The sequence below is a fragment of the Ovis aries genome, chromosome 10, assembly GCF_016772045.2.
Source record: "Ovis aries strain OAR_USU_Benz2616 breed Rambouillet chromosome 10, ARS-UI_Ramb_v3.0, whole genome shotgun sequence".
In the NCBI taxonomy this organism is placed as follows: Eukaryota; Metazoa; Chordata; class Mammalia; order Artiodactyla; family Bovidae; genus Ovis; species Ovis aries.
This window is the reverse complement of record NC_056063.1, coordinates 48527724-48543529: the sequence shown is the minus strand read 5'-3', so window position 1 is coordinate 48543529 and position 15806 is coordinate 48527724. Positions and strand designations below refer to the sequence as shown.

General features: G+C 39.6%; 1 long non-coding RNA gene across 3 annotated transcripts in view; it reads right to left on the bottom strand.

Moving 5' to 3' along the window:
- Positions 1-15472, bottom strand: part of LOC105609591 (uncharacterized) — a 44490-nt gene extending 29018 nt beyond the window's left edge. For all 3 annotated transcript variants that reach the window (XR_006060990.2, XR_006060991.2, XR_009595274.1), the window contains exons 1-3: positions 15334-15472; positions 9612-9663; positions 8075-8171 (exon numbers count right to left, since the gene is read on the bottom strand). This is a non-coding gene — a long non-coding RNA (uncharacterized LOC105609591). The remainder of the gene's footprint in view (positions 1-8074; positions 8172-9611; positions 9664-15333) is intronic.
- Positions 15473-15806: the final 334 nt, after the last annotated feature.

Here is a 15806-nt window from a genome sequence, read left to right as displayed (position 1 = left end):
TGCATTCAGATGCTTATATCTTTTCTTTTCTCCTTTGCTTTTTGCTTCTCTTCTTTTCACAGTTATTTGTAAGGCCTCCTCAGACAGCCATTTTGCTTTTTTGCATTTCTTTTTCTTGGGGATGGTCTTGATCCCCATCTCCTGTACAATCTCATGAACCACCATCCATAGTTCATCAGGCAATCTGTCTATCAGATCTAGTCCTTTAAATCTATTTATTGCTTCCACTGTATAATGATGAGGGATTTGACTTAGGTCATACCTGAATGGTCTAGTGGTTTTCCCCACTTTCTTCAATTTCAGTCTGAATTTGGCAATAAGGAGCTCATGATCAGAACCACAGCTCCTGGTCTTGCTTTTGCTGACTGTATAGAGCTTCTCCATCTTTGGCTGCAAAGAATAAAATCAATCTGATTTCAGTGTTGACCATCTGGTGATGTCCATGTGTAGTCTTCTCTTGTGTTGTTGGAAGAGGGTGTTTGCTATGCCCAGTGTGTTCTCTTGGCAAAATTCTATTAGCCTTTGCCCTGCTTCATTCCATACTCCCAGGCCAAATTTGCCTGTTACTCCAGGTGTTTCTTGACTTCCTACTTTTGCATTCCAGGCCCCTATAATGAAAAAGACATCTTTTGGGGGTGTTAGTTCTAAAAAGTCTTGTAGGTCTTCATAGAACCATTCAACTTCAGCTTCTTCAGTGTTACTGGTTGAGGCACAGGCTTGGATTACCATGATATTAAATGGTTTGCCTTGGAAATGAACAGAGATCATTCTGTCATTTTTGAGTTTGCATCCAAGTGCTGCATTTCAGACTCTTTTGTTGACCATGATAGCTACTCCATTTCTTCTAAGGGATTCCTGCCCACAGTAGTAGATAAAATGATCATCTGAGTTAAATTCACCCATTCCAGTTACTTTAGTTTGCCAATTCCTAGAATGTTGATGTTCACTCTTGCCATCTCCTGTTTGACCACTTCCAAGGTGCCTTGATTCATGGACCTAACATTCCAGCTTCCTATGCAATATTGTTCTTTACAGAAATAGACCTTGCTTCTATCACCAGTCACATCCACAACTGGGTACTGTTTTTGCTTTAGCCCCATCCCTTCATTCTTTCTGGAGTTATTTCTCCACTGATCCCCAGTAGAATATTGGGCACTTACGGACCTGGGGAGTTCCTCAGCAAATTTGGGAAACTCAGCAGTGCCCACAGGACTGGAAAATGTCACTTTTCATTCCAATCCCAAAGAAAGGCAATGCCAAAGAATGCTCAAACTACCACACAATTGCACTCATCTCACATGCTAGTAAAGTAATGCTCAAAATTCTCCAACCCAGGCTTCAGCAATACATGAACCATGAACTTCCAGATGTTCAAGCTGGTTTTAGAAAAGACAGAGGAACCAGAGATCAAATTGCCAACATTTGCTGGATCATTAAAAAAGCAAGAGAGTTCCAGAAAAACATCTATTTCTGCTTTATTGACTATGCTAAAGCCTTTGACTGTGTGGATCACAATAAACTGTGGAAAACTCTGAAAGAGATGGGAAGACCAGTCCACCTGACCTGCTTCTTGAGAAACCTGTTATGCAGGTCAGAAAGCAACAGTTAGAACTGGACATGGAACAACAGACTGGTTCGAAATAGGAAAAGGAGTACATCAAGGGTGTATATTGTCACCCTGCTTATTTAACTTACATGCAAAGTACATCATGAGAAACACTGGGCTGGAAGAAGCACAAGCTGGAATCAAGATTGCCAGGAGAAATATCAATAACCTCAGATATGCAGATGACACCACCCTTATGGCAGAAAGTGAAGAGGAACTAAAAGCCTCTTGATGAAAGTGAAAGAGGGAGTGAAAAAGTTGGCTTAAAGCTCAACATTCAGAAAACTAAGATCACGGCATCTGGTCCCATCACTTCATGGGAAATAGATGGGGAATCAGTGGAAACAGTGTCAGACTTTATTTTTCTGGGCTCCAAAATCACTGCAGATGGTGATTACAGCCATGAAATTGAAAGACACTTACTCATTGGAAGGAAAGTTATGACCAACCTAGATAGCATATTCAAAAGCAGAGATATTACTTTGTCGACTAAGGTCCGTCTAGTCAAGGCTATGGTTTTTCCAGTGGTCATGTATAGACGTGAGAGTTGGACTGTGAAGAAAGCTGAGTGCCGAAAAATTGATGCTTTTGACCTATGGTGTTGGAGAAGACTCTTGAGAGTCCCTTGGACTGCAAGGAGATCCAACCAGTCCATTCTAAAGGAGATCAGCCCTGGGTGTTCATTGGAAGGACTGATGCTAAAGCTGAAACTCCAGTACATTGGCCACCTCATGTGAGGAATTGACTGATTGGAAAAGACCCTGATGCTGGGAGGGATTGGGGGCAGGAGGAGAAGGGGACGACAGAGGATGAGATGGCTGGGTGGCATCACCAACTCGATGGACATGAGTTTGAGTAGACTCCATGAGTTGGTGATGGACGGGGAGGCCTGGCATGCTGCAATTCATGGGGTCGCAAAGAGTTTGACACAACTGAGCAACTGAACTGAACTGAACTGAATCAATGAATAAAATAAAGTTGCAGGATATAAAATCAACACAGAGAAATCCCTTGCATTCCTATACACTAATAATGAGAAAATAGAAAGAGAAATTAAGGAAACAATTTCATTCACCATTACAACGAAAAGAATGAAATACTTAGGAATATATCTACCTAAAGAAAGAAAAGACCTATATATAGAAAACTATAAAACACTGGTGAAAGAAATTAAAGCAGACACTAATAGATGGAAAAATATACATGTTCATGGATCAGAAAAATTAATATAGTGAAAATGAGTATACTACCCAAGGAAATCTATAGATTCAATGCAATCTTTATCAAGCTACCAACGATATTTTTCACAGAGCTAGAACAAATAATTTCACAATTTGTATGGAAATACAAAAAACTTCGAATAGTCAAAGCAATCTTGAGAAAGAAGAATGGAACTGAAGGAATCACCCTGCCAGACTTCAGGCTCTACTATAAAGCAACAGTCATCAAGACAGTATGGTACTGGCACAAAGACAGAAATATAGATCAGTGGAACAAAATAGAAAGCCCAGAGATAAATCCATGCACCTATGGACACCTTATCTTTGACAAAGGAGGCAAGAATATACAATGGAGAAAAGACAATCTCTTTAATAAGTGGCGCTAGGAAAACTGGTCAACCACTTGTAAAAGAATGAAGCTAGAACACTTTCTAACACCGCACACGAAAATAAACTCAAAATGGATTAAAGATCTAAATATAAGACTAGAGACTATATAACTCCTAGAGGAGAACATAGGCAAAACACTCTGACATGAATCACAGCAGGATCCTCCGTGACCCATATCCAAGAATATTGGAAATAAAAGCAAAAATAGCAAATGGGACCAATTAAAATTAAAAGCTTCTGCACAACAAAGGAAACTATAAGCAAGGTGAAAAGACAACCTTCAGAATGGGAGAAAATAATAGCAAATGAAGCAACTGACAAAGAATTAATCTCAAAAATATACAAGCAACTCCTGCAGCTCAATTCCAGAAAAATAAGTGACCCAATCAAAAAATGGGCCAAAGAACTAAATAGACATTTCTCCAAAGAGGACATACAGATGGCTAGCAAACACATGAAAAGATGCTCAACATTACTCATTATCAGAGAACTACAAATCAAAACCACAATGAGGTACCATTTCACGCCAGTCAGAATGGCTGTGATCCAAAATTCTATAAGCAATAAATGCTGGAGAAGGAGTGGAGAAAAGGGAACCCTCTTAACACTGTTGGTGGGAATGCAAACTAGTACAGCCACTATGGAGAACATTGTGGAGATTCCTTTAAAAACTGGAAATAGAACTGCCATATGACCCAGCAATCCCACTTCTGAGCATACACACCAAGGAAACCAGAATTGAAAGAGACATATGTACCCCAATGTTCATCGCAGCACTGTTTATAATAGCCAGGACATGGAAGCAACCTAGATGTCCATCAGCAGACGAATGGATAAGAAAGCTGTGGTACATATACACAATGGAGTATTACTCAGCCATTAAAAAGAATACATTTGAATCACTTCTAATGAGATGGATGAAACTGGAGCCTATTATGTAGAGTGAAGTAAGCCAGAAAGAAAAACACCAGTACAGTATACTAACGCATATATATGGAATTTAGAAAGATGGTAACGATAACCCTGTATGCTGCTGCTGCTGCTAAGTCGCTTCAGTTGTGTCCAACTCTGTGCGACCCCATAGATGGCAGCCCACTAGGCTCCCCCATTCCTGGGATTCTCCAGGCAAGAACACTGGAGCGGGTTGCCATTTCCTTCTCCAATGCATGAAAGTGAAAAGTGAAAGTGAAGTCGCTCAGTCGTGTCCGACTCTTGGCCACCCCATGGACTGCAGCACACCAGGCTTCTCCATCCATGGGATTTTTCAGGCAAGAGTACTGGTGTGGGGTGCCATGCCCTGTTTGCAGGACAGCAAAAGAGACACAGATGTATAAAACAGTCTTTTGGACTCTGTGGGAGAGGGTGAGGGTGGGATGATTTAGGAGAATGGCATTAAAATATGTATATTATCATATGTGAACTTAATCACCAGTCCATGTTCGATGCATGATACAGGATGCTCAGGGCTGGTGCAATGGGATGACCCAAAAGGATGATATGGGGAGGGAGGTGGGAGAAGGGTTTAAGATGGGAAACAAATGTACACCCATGTCAGATTCATGTCAATGTATGGCAAAACCAATACAATATTATAAAATAATTAGCCTCCACTAAAATAAAATTTTTTAAATATATAAATATGAAAAAATATTTATAAAATAAAGCTCTTTAAGCAATGTTCAGTGCTATGTTGACTAGATAATACCTACTATGCTTAGCCCACAGGTATCAGTTTGACTAGGATACCCCAAATATTAATAACCTCAGTTAATAACTTCACTGCTACATCTTCTTTCTACTGTCAGGGTACTTCTTTCTTGTACTGTTAGGGTCAGTGCATATTCCTTTGAGATTTCCTATGGAAAATTTTCTTTATAGAGTGTCTAAAGAAGGACTTGGTATTTAAATAATAAAAGTTGTTAATAATTTCAAGTATCTATTTAGAGGTAGAGATAAGCCTTCACTACCTTGCAAAGTCCACCAAAATAGCAGTAAACGGACTTCGTAAGTCATAAACCCAAGAAAACAAAGAAAATAGGAAATATGAATAGAGCTATTGAATTTTAGAGACTGAAGAGCAGAAAGATTAGTGGTTAATGACTTAGCATATTTCAGAAAGCAAAGAGTAAGGAAAGCCAAGAATTAATCAGATTGTACCACAGAACTCCCAAAACCTTGGAAATTGGCAATATTGAGTAATATTAAGCCAGAGATGAAACTGGAGCTACACACTAAGAGGATTGGTTAGAAGTGTGATTAAGAAGCAATTAAGGGACTTCCCTGATGGCCCAGGGGGCCTGGGTTCGATCCCTGGTCAGGAGACTAGATCCCAAATGCCACAATTAAGAGTTTGTAAGCCACAACTTAAAGATCCCACATGCCACTACTAAGACCCAGCACAGCCAAATAAATAAATAAATATTTTTAAATGATTTTTTAAAAAGAAGAAACAATTAAAATTTACATATCCCAGCCTATTCTAGGAGAAAACTGAAGGCTTCCTCTCTGGACAAGATAAAGAGAAAGTCTGTGGATCAAAGCAGGGTTTCCCTGGTGGCTCAGTGTATAAGACTCTGTTCTCCCAATACAGGGGTCCTGGGTTCAATCCCTAGTCAGGAAACTAGATTTCACAAGCCACAACTAAGAGTTCAGCTCAGTGGATAAGGAATCTGCCTGCAATTCAGGAGACCTGGATTTGATCCCTAGGTCATGAAGATCCCCTGGAGGAATCCCAGTATTCTTGCCTGGGAAATCCCATGGACAGAGGAGCCTGGAGGGCTACAGTCAATGGGATCACAAAGAGTCGAACACAACTGAGCAACTAAACCACCCCACCATGGATCAGAGGACACCAAGCTAAGTCAAAGGCATTGGGACCATTCTGAAGAGAGAAGGATTATAAGTACCAAAGGAATGTTCAGACCTTGAACCTTCTCCAGCTCGGAAAGCGCTGACAGCCAGAATTATACTTCTCAGAAAAGAGTCTTGCGGTGACTTCTCTGGGTGAATGTAGCCAGGCTTAGGTAAAAGAATTAAAGATGCTAACACTATGGATTCACCAATAAAACTTCTGATGAAGCAGACAGTTGGCAACACAAACCTCACTCCAAGAGATTCCAAATAGCTTTTAGGGCCCACTCTTAACTACAAACAGACAACCAAGAATCACCAAACAATTAACAGGCATTTAATGTAAAAGACATTGTGTGGAAAGAAACAATGCAAAGGAAACGGAGACAATGCAATGAGAAGAAACCTAATCAAAGAGTATCTCTCACATCTTCAGAGGCAAAGTAACAGCAACATAAACTCAGATAACAAAGTGGCTTTGGAAATTTTTTAAAATATATAACACTTTTGTATATCAGAGGGGAAAAAAATCTCATGTTGAGATCATGTTGAGAAAGATCATGTTGAGAAAATATCCCTGAAAAAAAGCAAAAGACAGTAATGGAAAATTGGGAGGTTCGGTCCAAATTAGAGAATTCATTCAGCACATTCGTTTTCCAAATAATAAAATCTCATAATGAAAGAACAGAGCAAATGGATGAAATGAAATCATCAATAAAATAATTACAGAAAAATATCCAGAACTAAAAGGCATGAGTTTTCCTAATTGTCCAAATTAGTGGGCAAAAACAGATGTACAATCATATACATCATGGTGAAATTATAGAAAACTGAGGCCAGAAAAAGATTATCCTACAATTTTCCAGAGAGGACAAAACAGGTTTCATATCAAGGATTGAAGATGAGAAAGACACTAGACTTTTCAGTAAAAACATTGGAGAAAGTAATAAAGCAGTATATTCAAAATTATGAAGGAAAAAAATGATTCCCAATGTGGAGCTCCATTCATAAGAAAACCATTAACCATAGTTGGGGTTAGGATAAAAGCGTATCCAGACATTCAAAGGGTCAGACTATTTGTCTGCCTTGCATCAATGTACAGAAAGCAAGTAGAAGAAACGCTTTGTCAAAATGAGGAAACATCAAATAACAATAAAAACTAGTGTCTACAAAAAAAGAAAAGACAAAAAAATCCCAAAAGGATGACAAAGGAAAGCAAAACTTACATAGTAAAGGAACTGTACTAATAATATACTATCTGGTTTATTTCATATACTTGTATGGAATGTATTATATTATGCACAGTATGTTATATATTATGTAATTACCTTATGTAAAGAGAGAAAGATGGGAAATATGGATGAATAAAGAAGGGGATGGAAAGTGTGTGTGAAAAACTAAGTTCTCATTTTCCATAGTCAAAATCAAAACATGATTCCTAAAACTGAGAAGGAAGAAGAGAGAGAGAGAGGAATATAAGCATGTTATTTAGAGACAAGGAAGTAAATACCATGTCCCTCAAATCATTTAGTATAATTAAGGATAGTTGTCTGTAAAGATAGGGAAATGAAACATGTTTGGAGGAGGATGGTTGTGGAAGGGTAGGAAAGGAGGGGATGAAAACAGAAGAATGAAGATTTTCAAACAAATCTTGTAGCACAGTTTGACTCTTTTGAGTTATATACATCTGCAATGTTAAATGTAAAAACTAAATTAAAAATAATTTTGAACAATATCATCTTTTTATTTTCCTTAATGGTTTATCATTGGATATTAAATATAAGTCCCTGTTCTCTACCATATGACCTTGCTTATCCATCCTAGTTTGCCTCTGCTAATCCCAAACTTCTATTCCTTCCCTCCCCTACCTCCTCTTCCCCTTGCCAACCACAAATCTGTTCTCTACATCTGTAAGCCTGCTTTTGTTTTATAGATACGTTGATTTGTATTTTATTTTATGCTCCACACATAAGTGATATCATGTGATATTTGTCTTTCTCTAACTTACTTTGCTTAGTATGATAATCTTTCAGTCCATCCATATTTCTGCAAATGGCATTATTTCATTCTTTTTGATGGCTAAGCAATGTTATTTTAAACTGCTCCTAGTTAATGAGAGAATAAATGGAGAGAAAAATTAACACTCAGTAGATATTTAAGCAGGTACTTAGATTTTTTATGGATAAACAAATCAATTAAAGATTATTAATATTAAATATAAGTGAATGCATTAACATTTAATCAATAAATGAATTGATTAAATGTACACATAAATAAATAATGAATCAAAAATCAAAATGTTACAAGGGCTTCCTTGATGGTGCAGTGGTAAATAATCCACCTGCCAATGCAGGAGACATGGGTTCAACCCTGGTCCAGGAAGAGCCCACATGCTGCAGAGCAAATAAACCCATGCACCACGGCAATTGAGTCTGTGCTCTAGAGCCCAGGAGCTCCAGCTACTGAGCCCACACGCCCTAGAGCCCATGCTTTGCAACAAGAGAAGCCATCACAATGAGAGGCTCACACACCACAACTGCAGAGTAGCCTCCGCTCTGCACCACTACAGAAAAGCCATACAGCAATGGAGATCCAGCACAGGCAAAGATAAATAGACAAAATTATCTTAAAAAAATGTTAAATGTTACCTCCAAGCTCTTTTAACTTTCAACTTCTTTTATTTGCTTCTATGCAAATTCTTATCATCAATTCAGTCATTAATCATTGCTGGCATAGAGTAGATACTAAGCAATGCTTGTGGGGTTTTTTTTAATTAAACATGTGATGCATAAATGTTATAAAAGAATTTATTCTCATCACTGACAAAACTTCGAGTAAGAAGATACTTTCACTTTCCTATAATAGAGGTCTATCATTCAGTGTCAGTACCTGGCACCCGTGTTGCTTTCCGTTTCTTTCTTCTTATAATTACATAGTCAAGAAGTCTGACTTTAAAATTTCCATAGTACATTTTAGTGCCTTGTATTAAAAATAAATCTTCAAGAAATTAATAACAATTTCTGATCCAAGATACTGGTTTCTCCCATATCCATGAGAAAGAAGAGAAGAATGTCTATAATGGAACTTAGACAAGACAGATTTACGTAGGCTGGTTCAGTGAATCAGTCAAGAGATGAGGCTCTGCTCTCAGCAGGGCAAGGTGGGTAGAGCAGGTGGGCTGAGAATCAAGAGAGACAAACGAGGTGCCCTGGGTCTCCCTTGCGTAGTTTCTCCACTTGGACTGGAATGCTGTAAATTTCCAGAACACCAGACACGCCCGAGTTCCAATGCAAGTACAAAAACATATTTTATCGCCAAATCCAAATTACTTTTATATCATCTACCATTTGAGATTATGTCCTGTTCTCTTGTCCCTCAGTGCCGATAAGCAGAGTCAACTCTGTAGTCATTAACTAAGAACAAGAAAATAGGATTAATGGATTGACCAGAAATGCTGCAGGGTCAGGGTGAATAGAAGAAGGCTGTTTGCCATCACATCCCCAGCTCAATCAGTGACTTATGCAAGAGAGTGAGTAACTGCTTACCTCAATTTCACTGTGAGGTGAGAACAACATGTCCTTCCCTCTTCCTAGCGTGCTGTGAAAACGAAAAAGATAACATCTTAAAATACCAAAATACTCAGAAAAAAATGGTACCATAGAAACATGATCTTATCAGCGCACTCCAATGTAGCATATATTTTCCTCATACACAGTACAAGAAAAATTCTTTCAGAACAGACACAGAAATTTGAAAAGGCAGGAATTGCAGTCTGCTTTGTGAGTAAATCTTTTATCAAGAGCTCTAGGGAATATAAATGTCTCCCCTCTGTCAGAAGCATTTATTTGATTTCAATAAATGTTACGTATATTCAACGGAGAGGAAAACTTGGTCAATATCTTTAACCAGAGTTTAGATTTAAGTCCTGATCAATGAGGTTTAAATGTTCCCTGAGGTCTGGAGGAAATAAAGAAGTAATATTTTAGGCTACTTTTATTATAATTCCATTCTGAAATTTCAAAGTCATTGATACTTTCAGAAGACAATACTTTTGTAAAAATGTACCTCAAGGGCAAGTATGACAATGTGGTCTTTATTTTGTAAGATAAAGGACATTACTGGACTGAGCGACTTCACTTTCACTTTTCACTTTCATGCATTGGAGAAGGAAATGGCACCCCACTCCAGTGTTCTTGTCTGGAGAATCCCAGGGACGGGGGAGCCTGGTGGGCTGCCTTCTATGGGGTCCCACAGAGTTGGACACGACTGAAGCAACTTAGCAGCAGCAGCAGCAGCAAAAGAGTACATGGAAGATTGACATTTTTGCTTCCAAACTATGAGTTCAGATCTATTGATCCCAATGGCAAAATTCCAGGAAGAATTCCATGCATATGTTATAGAGAGCTAAATAGGCATTAGGTCAGAATATAAAATGTTTCAAGTTTTGTGCCAACTCTAATTGCTAGTATTTCTAGACACTGGCTTGAGAAAATTCTGAGGCCACATCTGGTTTCAGTGATAGAGTTCTGCGATCAACTGACAAAGTACCGCAGTCATAGGAATGGGGAGTGGTGCCGCACAATATTTGTTCCATCTCTGGGAAGAAAAGCAAATGTCCCCTAACAAAGTGACACTTTCCTGATTAGCTATTATTGTTTAACTGAGATGGCATTAATATTGACTTGCTATTGAGAATTTGCTAATTATCAGAACCCATGCTTTTGATATTTTCCAAACAGAATCATCTCACTGTTTTTCACAATAATCCTCTGATGAATATATTAGCATCCACTGTTCCCAGATAAGCAAAGAGGGCAAAGAGCTTAAGCAACTTTCCCAAGGCCAACAGCTCATACGTTGGGACAGATGCAAACCCCAGTCTGTTGACCCAGTTCTTCGTGCATCTCTTAACTCAGAGTTCAGGAACATGTAGCTGAAAGGACTCTGAAGGAGCTGATTCAATTCTCGTCTGTATGAGATGGCTTCAAGGTTTATCTAACTATTGATACTATGTATAAAATATTGATACTATTAATACTATGTATAAAATAGATAACTAATGAGAACCTACTATAAAGCACAGAGAACTCTACTCAATGCTCTGTGGTGACCTAAATAGGAAGGAAATCCAAAAATGAGGGGATATATGTATATGCATAGCTGATTCACTTTGCTATACAGTAGACACTAACACAGCCTTGTAAAACAACTATATGCTAATAAAAATGTTTAAAGAACTAGCTCACGGATAACACAAACAGACTTGAGATTGTCAGAAGTAGGGTTAGAGGGGTAGAAGAAATGAGTGAGTTGTTTTGTTTTTGTTTTACTGTCAATAAAATGAGTTTAAGAACATAAAAAAGAAGTCTGTCTAAAAAAATGTTGGCTTGATGTTTCCCCAACCTCAGTGTTTCAAATAGTCCTTCTCTAGAGAGCCTCTCCAAAAGGTCCTTCTGGAATTGCCTTCCCCAGCCCTCCCACCTCCCATCCCAACCCACAAATATGTGAAGATCTCTATTCTGTGGTAAACTACACAGGTATTTCTTTACTAAATCTTACTGCATCCACCCAGTTTCTTACGCTCCCCCTCTGCTCCCTCACCTCCAGCTCTCCTACTCCTTGCCTTCCATAGGATTCAAACTAACAAGTGATGTGAAACTGCAAAGCCCATGTCCTCTGTTCAGTTGCGCTTCTGTCTGCTCTTGGTACCCCTTGGCAGTGTTGACACTCCCTACTTCTCAAGACAGCCCCTCTTGCCCTCCTTTGGCTTCCGTGAGGCTCCTGTGCATTCCCACTCCTCTCATGACTCATTTCTGTTTCTTTTCAACACAATCATTTGCACTCTTGGCATCCCACATACTCCGAATGTCTCCCTCCATCCTCCACACCAGGGCTCAGCAAACTTTCTGTAAAGGGCCAGATAGTAAATATTCTAGATTTTGTGAACCATAGGGTTTCGAACACAGTATTCAACTTCATTGTTTCTCAAAAGCAGTGCAGACAGGGTGCAAAGGAGCAAGTGTGACTGTGCTCCAATAAAACATCTATGAATATTAAAATTTAAATTTCATATGATTTAATGTGTCACAACATGCTATTCTTTTTCAATTTTTTTCAGCCATTTAAACACCCTTCTTAGTCACAGGTCCATGCTAAAACAGGCAGTGGGCAGGGCAGACAATTACCAACCCCCGAGCCACACTACAAAATCCAATCTATTTTATTGGATTTTAGTTTTTTATGGACGCATAGTTGATTTACAATGTTGTGTTAGTTTCAGGTGTAGAGCAAAGTGATTCAGATAAAACACACACATACAAACACACACAGCTCCAATCCAATTTCTTCCTCAGAGCTTCTTTAAGAACCTCAGATTAAAGGGGTGTCTTCTTCCTCTAAGTATATCTAATTAAACAACTGACAATTGTTATTATCAATATCTTGCCTCATGTTCCCTCTTGTTGCCTGAACCTTCAAAAAGATTTAAATACGTTACTGCTTTTATGTTTTTCACATATATAAATTTTGTTTTCCTAAACAAGCTACAAAATCTTGAGAACAGAAACAATGTGTTGCATTTATTTATCCTCCTTGATGCCTTGCAGATTGTAGGTTTTCAATAAATGTCGGTTTGTGATATGTTAACATTAACAACATATTTTAAAACACCATGTCCTTAAATGAATGACTGGAGAGCTAAGGGTCAGCTCTATATTAGGTACTGGCTGAGAGCTTTCATATACATTAATACATTAATCATTTTTTTTCCATTTATGCTCACAGAGTTATAGGTAGTATTATCCCCATTTTACCAAAGAGGAAACTGAGACTCAAAGGCAATTAACTTGCCCAGATCATCCAGATCTGCTGACTTCATATCTCTGCTTCTACATTTGTTTCTGTTCAGAAGGAATAATGTAAGTCTCTTTTCTATAATTATGGGAATCATCATCCCTTTTAGAATCCTACGGCCATGGATGAAGAGAGTGGAACCAAGGGTAAAGTCTGCAAGTGCTCGATGAGCTTGCTTCATCCCAGTTCTCCAACCAGACATCATGTCCATCCTTGACCTCTCTCTGTTCTTAACCCTCTAATTTTAAACTATCACCCACTGTTGCTTATTCAATTTTTAGTCCTGCCCACATAACTCTTCTTTGCTAAACCACTTTAAAATATTCTTAGCTGGTCTCCCCACCTCAAGGCTGGCCTCCTTCCAATTCATTCTTCCCTCCATCAGAGATCTTTCTAAAGCATGAATTTGCTCATATTACTCTCCTGCTAAGCCCTTCAAAGATGTACCTTCATCTTTAGGAAGCATCTACACCCCCTTGAAATGGTGGGTAAGACCCCCCACCAGCTAGACCCTGTCTGAGCCCTAGGCCTCCCCTCACCCCACATGTGCCCCCAAGCTCCATGCACCAACTTTTTGTAGTGCTTCCATCCCATCGTGGTCTCTGTACTCAGCCTTGCTGGCTCACCCTCCACGGAGTTTTCTATTATTCTCTTCAGCAAAGGGAACAAAAATGAAAGATTTGGATCATCAAGGGCCATGACAGAGATCCGGGGTCCTGTGCCACCCAGCCCTCTGTATAGGATTCTCCTCTTCCCCTCTTTACCTACCTAATCACCAGTCGCCCTTCAAGGCTCACCTTTTGAATGAATGAATGAAGGACATCCTCTTCTCTTTTGGCCATAACACCACCCTACAATGGACATTTCTTCATCTAGATTGTTTTACCCATCCACACCTCTCTATTACCTTGTTTTGCAAAGAGATCTTCTGTCTCTACACATTTAGTCGCCTGGTTACTAATCGGATCCCCCAATGTATATGCTGACTGCTGAAGGGGCTGCTCTGTGCTTTCTCCATCAGTCCACTACCTACAGTCCAAGATAGTCGATGGTGCACATCAAAAACTAAAAGGAAAACTCTGCATTTACATCTTCAAGATACAGCTTAGCCAGTCTACCTACCAATCAACTGTATTACCCACTCAGAATACTCCCTTATAACTTTCCCAGTTACCAGCGCCACCAACACCTCAACGTCCTTCCAGGATCTTAGGAATCCAGGTCAATGAAGTCAATCTCCTAACACCTGTGATAGACACAAAGCTGAACCACCCAATCTCCTTTCAAGAAAGGATTTGCTGCCCAGCTCTAGACTAACCAGCATATAGACTACAGCTATAAACTTCTCCTGCAGAGAATGCCCTTGACTGAGGTCAGGACTTTGCCACAAGTTAAAAAAGGTGGGGATTATAGGATGCAGTCATTTGTGCCCATGATGGAACAACTCAGTTTTATTCTAGAGCTCCCTGCTGGGTTAGTCAAGGCTTAACTGGGTCTCTATTACAACTTGATCTCTTCCTCTGCCCATTCCTGCTTTTCCCTACTTCCCTTTCTCAAGTATCAATTCCTAATAAACATCTCATACTCTAACCTTCATGCCAGAGTCTGTTTCTGGAAACCCCAATATGCAACACCACCTCATTGAAATACATCATCATGTGTGATGAGTATGGCAGTTGGTTCTAGGGCCCAGGGGGAGAAAAAGCATTCGTCGAAATGGAAAAGACCATTTGGCTCTCTTTCTAATATATACATACTATTCATCCCTGCCCAAAGTGAAAGGATCTCTTCAGGTGACAGAGATGATCAGCCAGTGAATCTTCTCTCTTCAGTCAGTTCTCAGCATAATATGCAGTTTTATCACTCCCAACACCATCTTGTAGCCAAGACCTTTGCAACAATTCCCAACCCCATCCCCAAGTACTCTCATCTCCACCACCGACCTTATAGCATCAAATGAAAGTTGGTCCACTGGGAGAGTGATAGGCCAGCACAGTGGTCAGAGTGATCGACTTCCCCCTTCGAAGGTGTGTAGGAGTGTGTTCGTCATGTCCATCATACAAACGCAGAGAATTCAAAGCTGGTTCCACATAGGGAATGAGCTGGAAAAGTCACATTGAATAGACCCACCCTATCCCAACAGTCTCAGAGTGCTTAAAATACTAACATGAATTAATATTTTAGGATTCATTCAGAGAGCTTCTCATTTTCCTATTTTACTATTTTGACCCACAATGCCAACCTGGAACATAATACTTTTATTTGTGTCTTAAGGCCACTATTCACAAAGTATCACGAACTGGGTGGCTGAAAACAACAGACATGTATTCTTTCCCAGTTCTTCAGGCTGAAGGTCCAAAATCAGGGTGTCAGCAGGGCCGTTCTCCCCTGAATGATTTAGGGGACATGACTTACTTGCATCTTTTTGGCTTTTGGTGGCTGCCAGCTGTCCTCGGTGTTTCTGGGCTTACAGCTGCGTCACTGCCATCTCTGTCTCCACTGCCACATGATCTTCGTCCGTGTGTGTGTGTGTGTGTATGTGTGTTTGTGTGATTCTTTATGTGCCATTCTCTTCTCTGTGTATCTTTCCCTCTTCTTATAAGGACACCAGTCACATTGAATCAAGGCCCCACCTTAGTCCAGTATGACCTCATCCCAACTTGATTACATCTGCAAAAAAGCTTATCTCCAAACAAGACCATAGTCACAGGTACCAGGGGTTGGGCTTCCCAGGTGGCTCAGCTGTAAAGAATCCACCTGCAATGCAGGAGATGCAGGTTCATTCCCTGGGTCAGGAAGATCCCCTGAAGGAGGAAATGGCAACCCTCTCCAGTATTCTTGCCTGGAAAATCCCATTTACAAAAGAGACTGGGCTACAGTCCATGGGG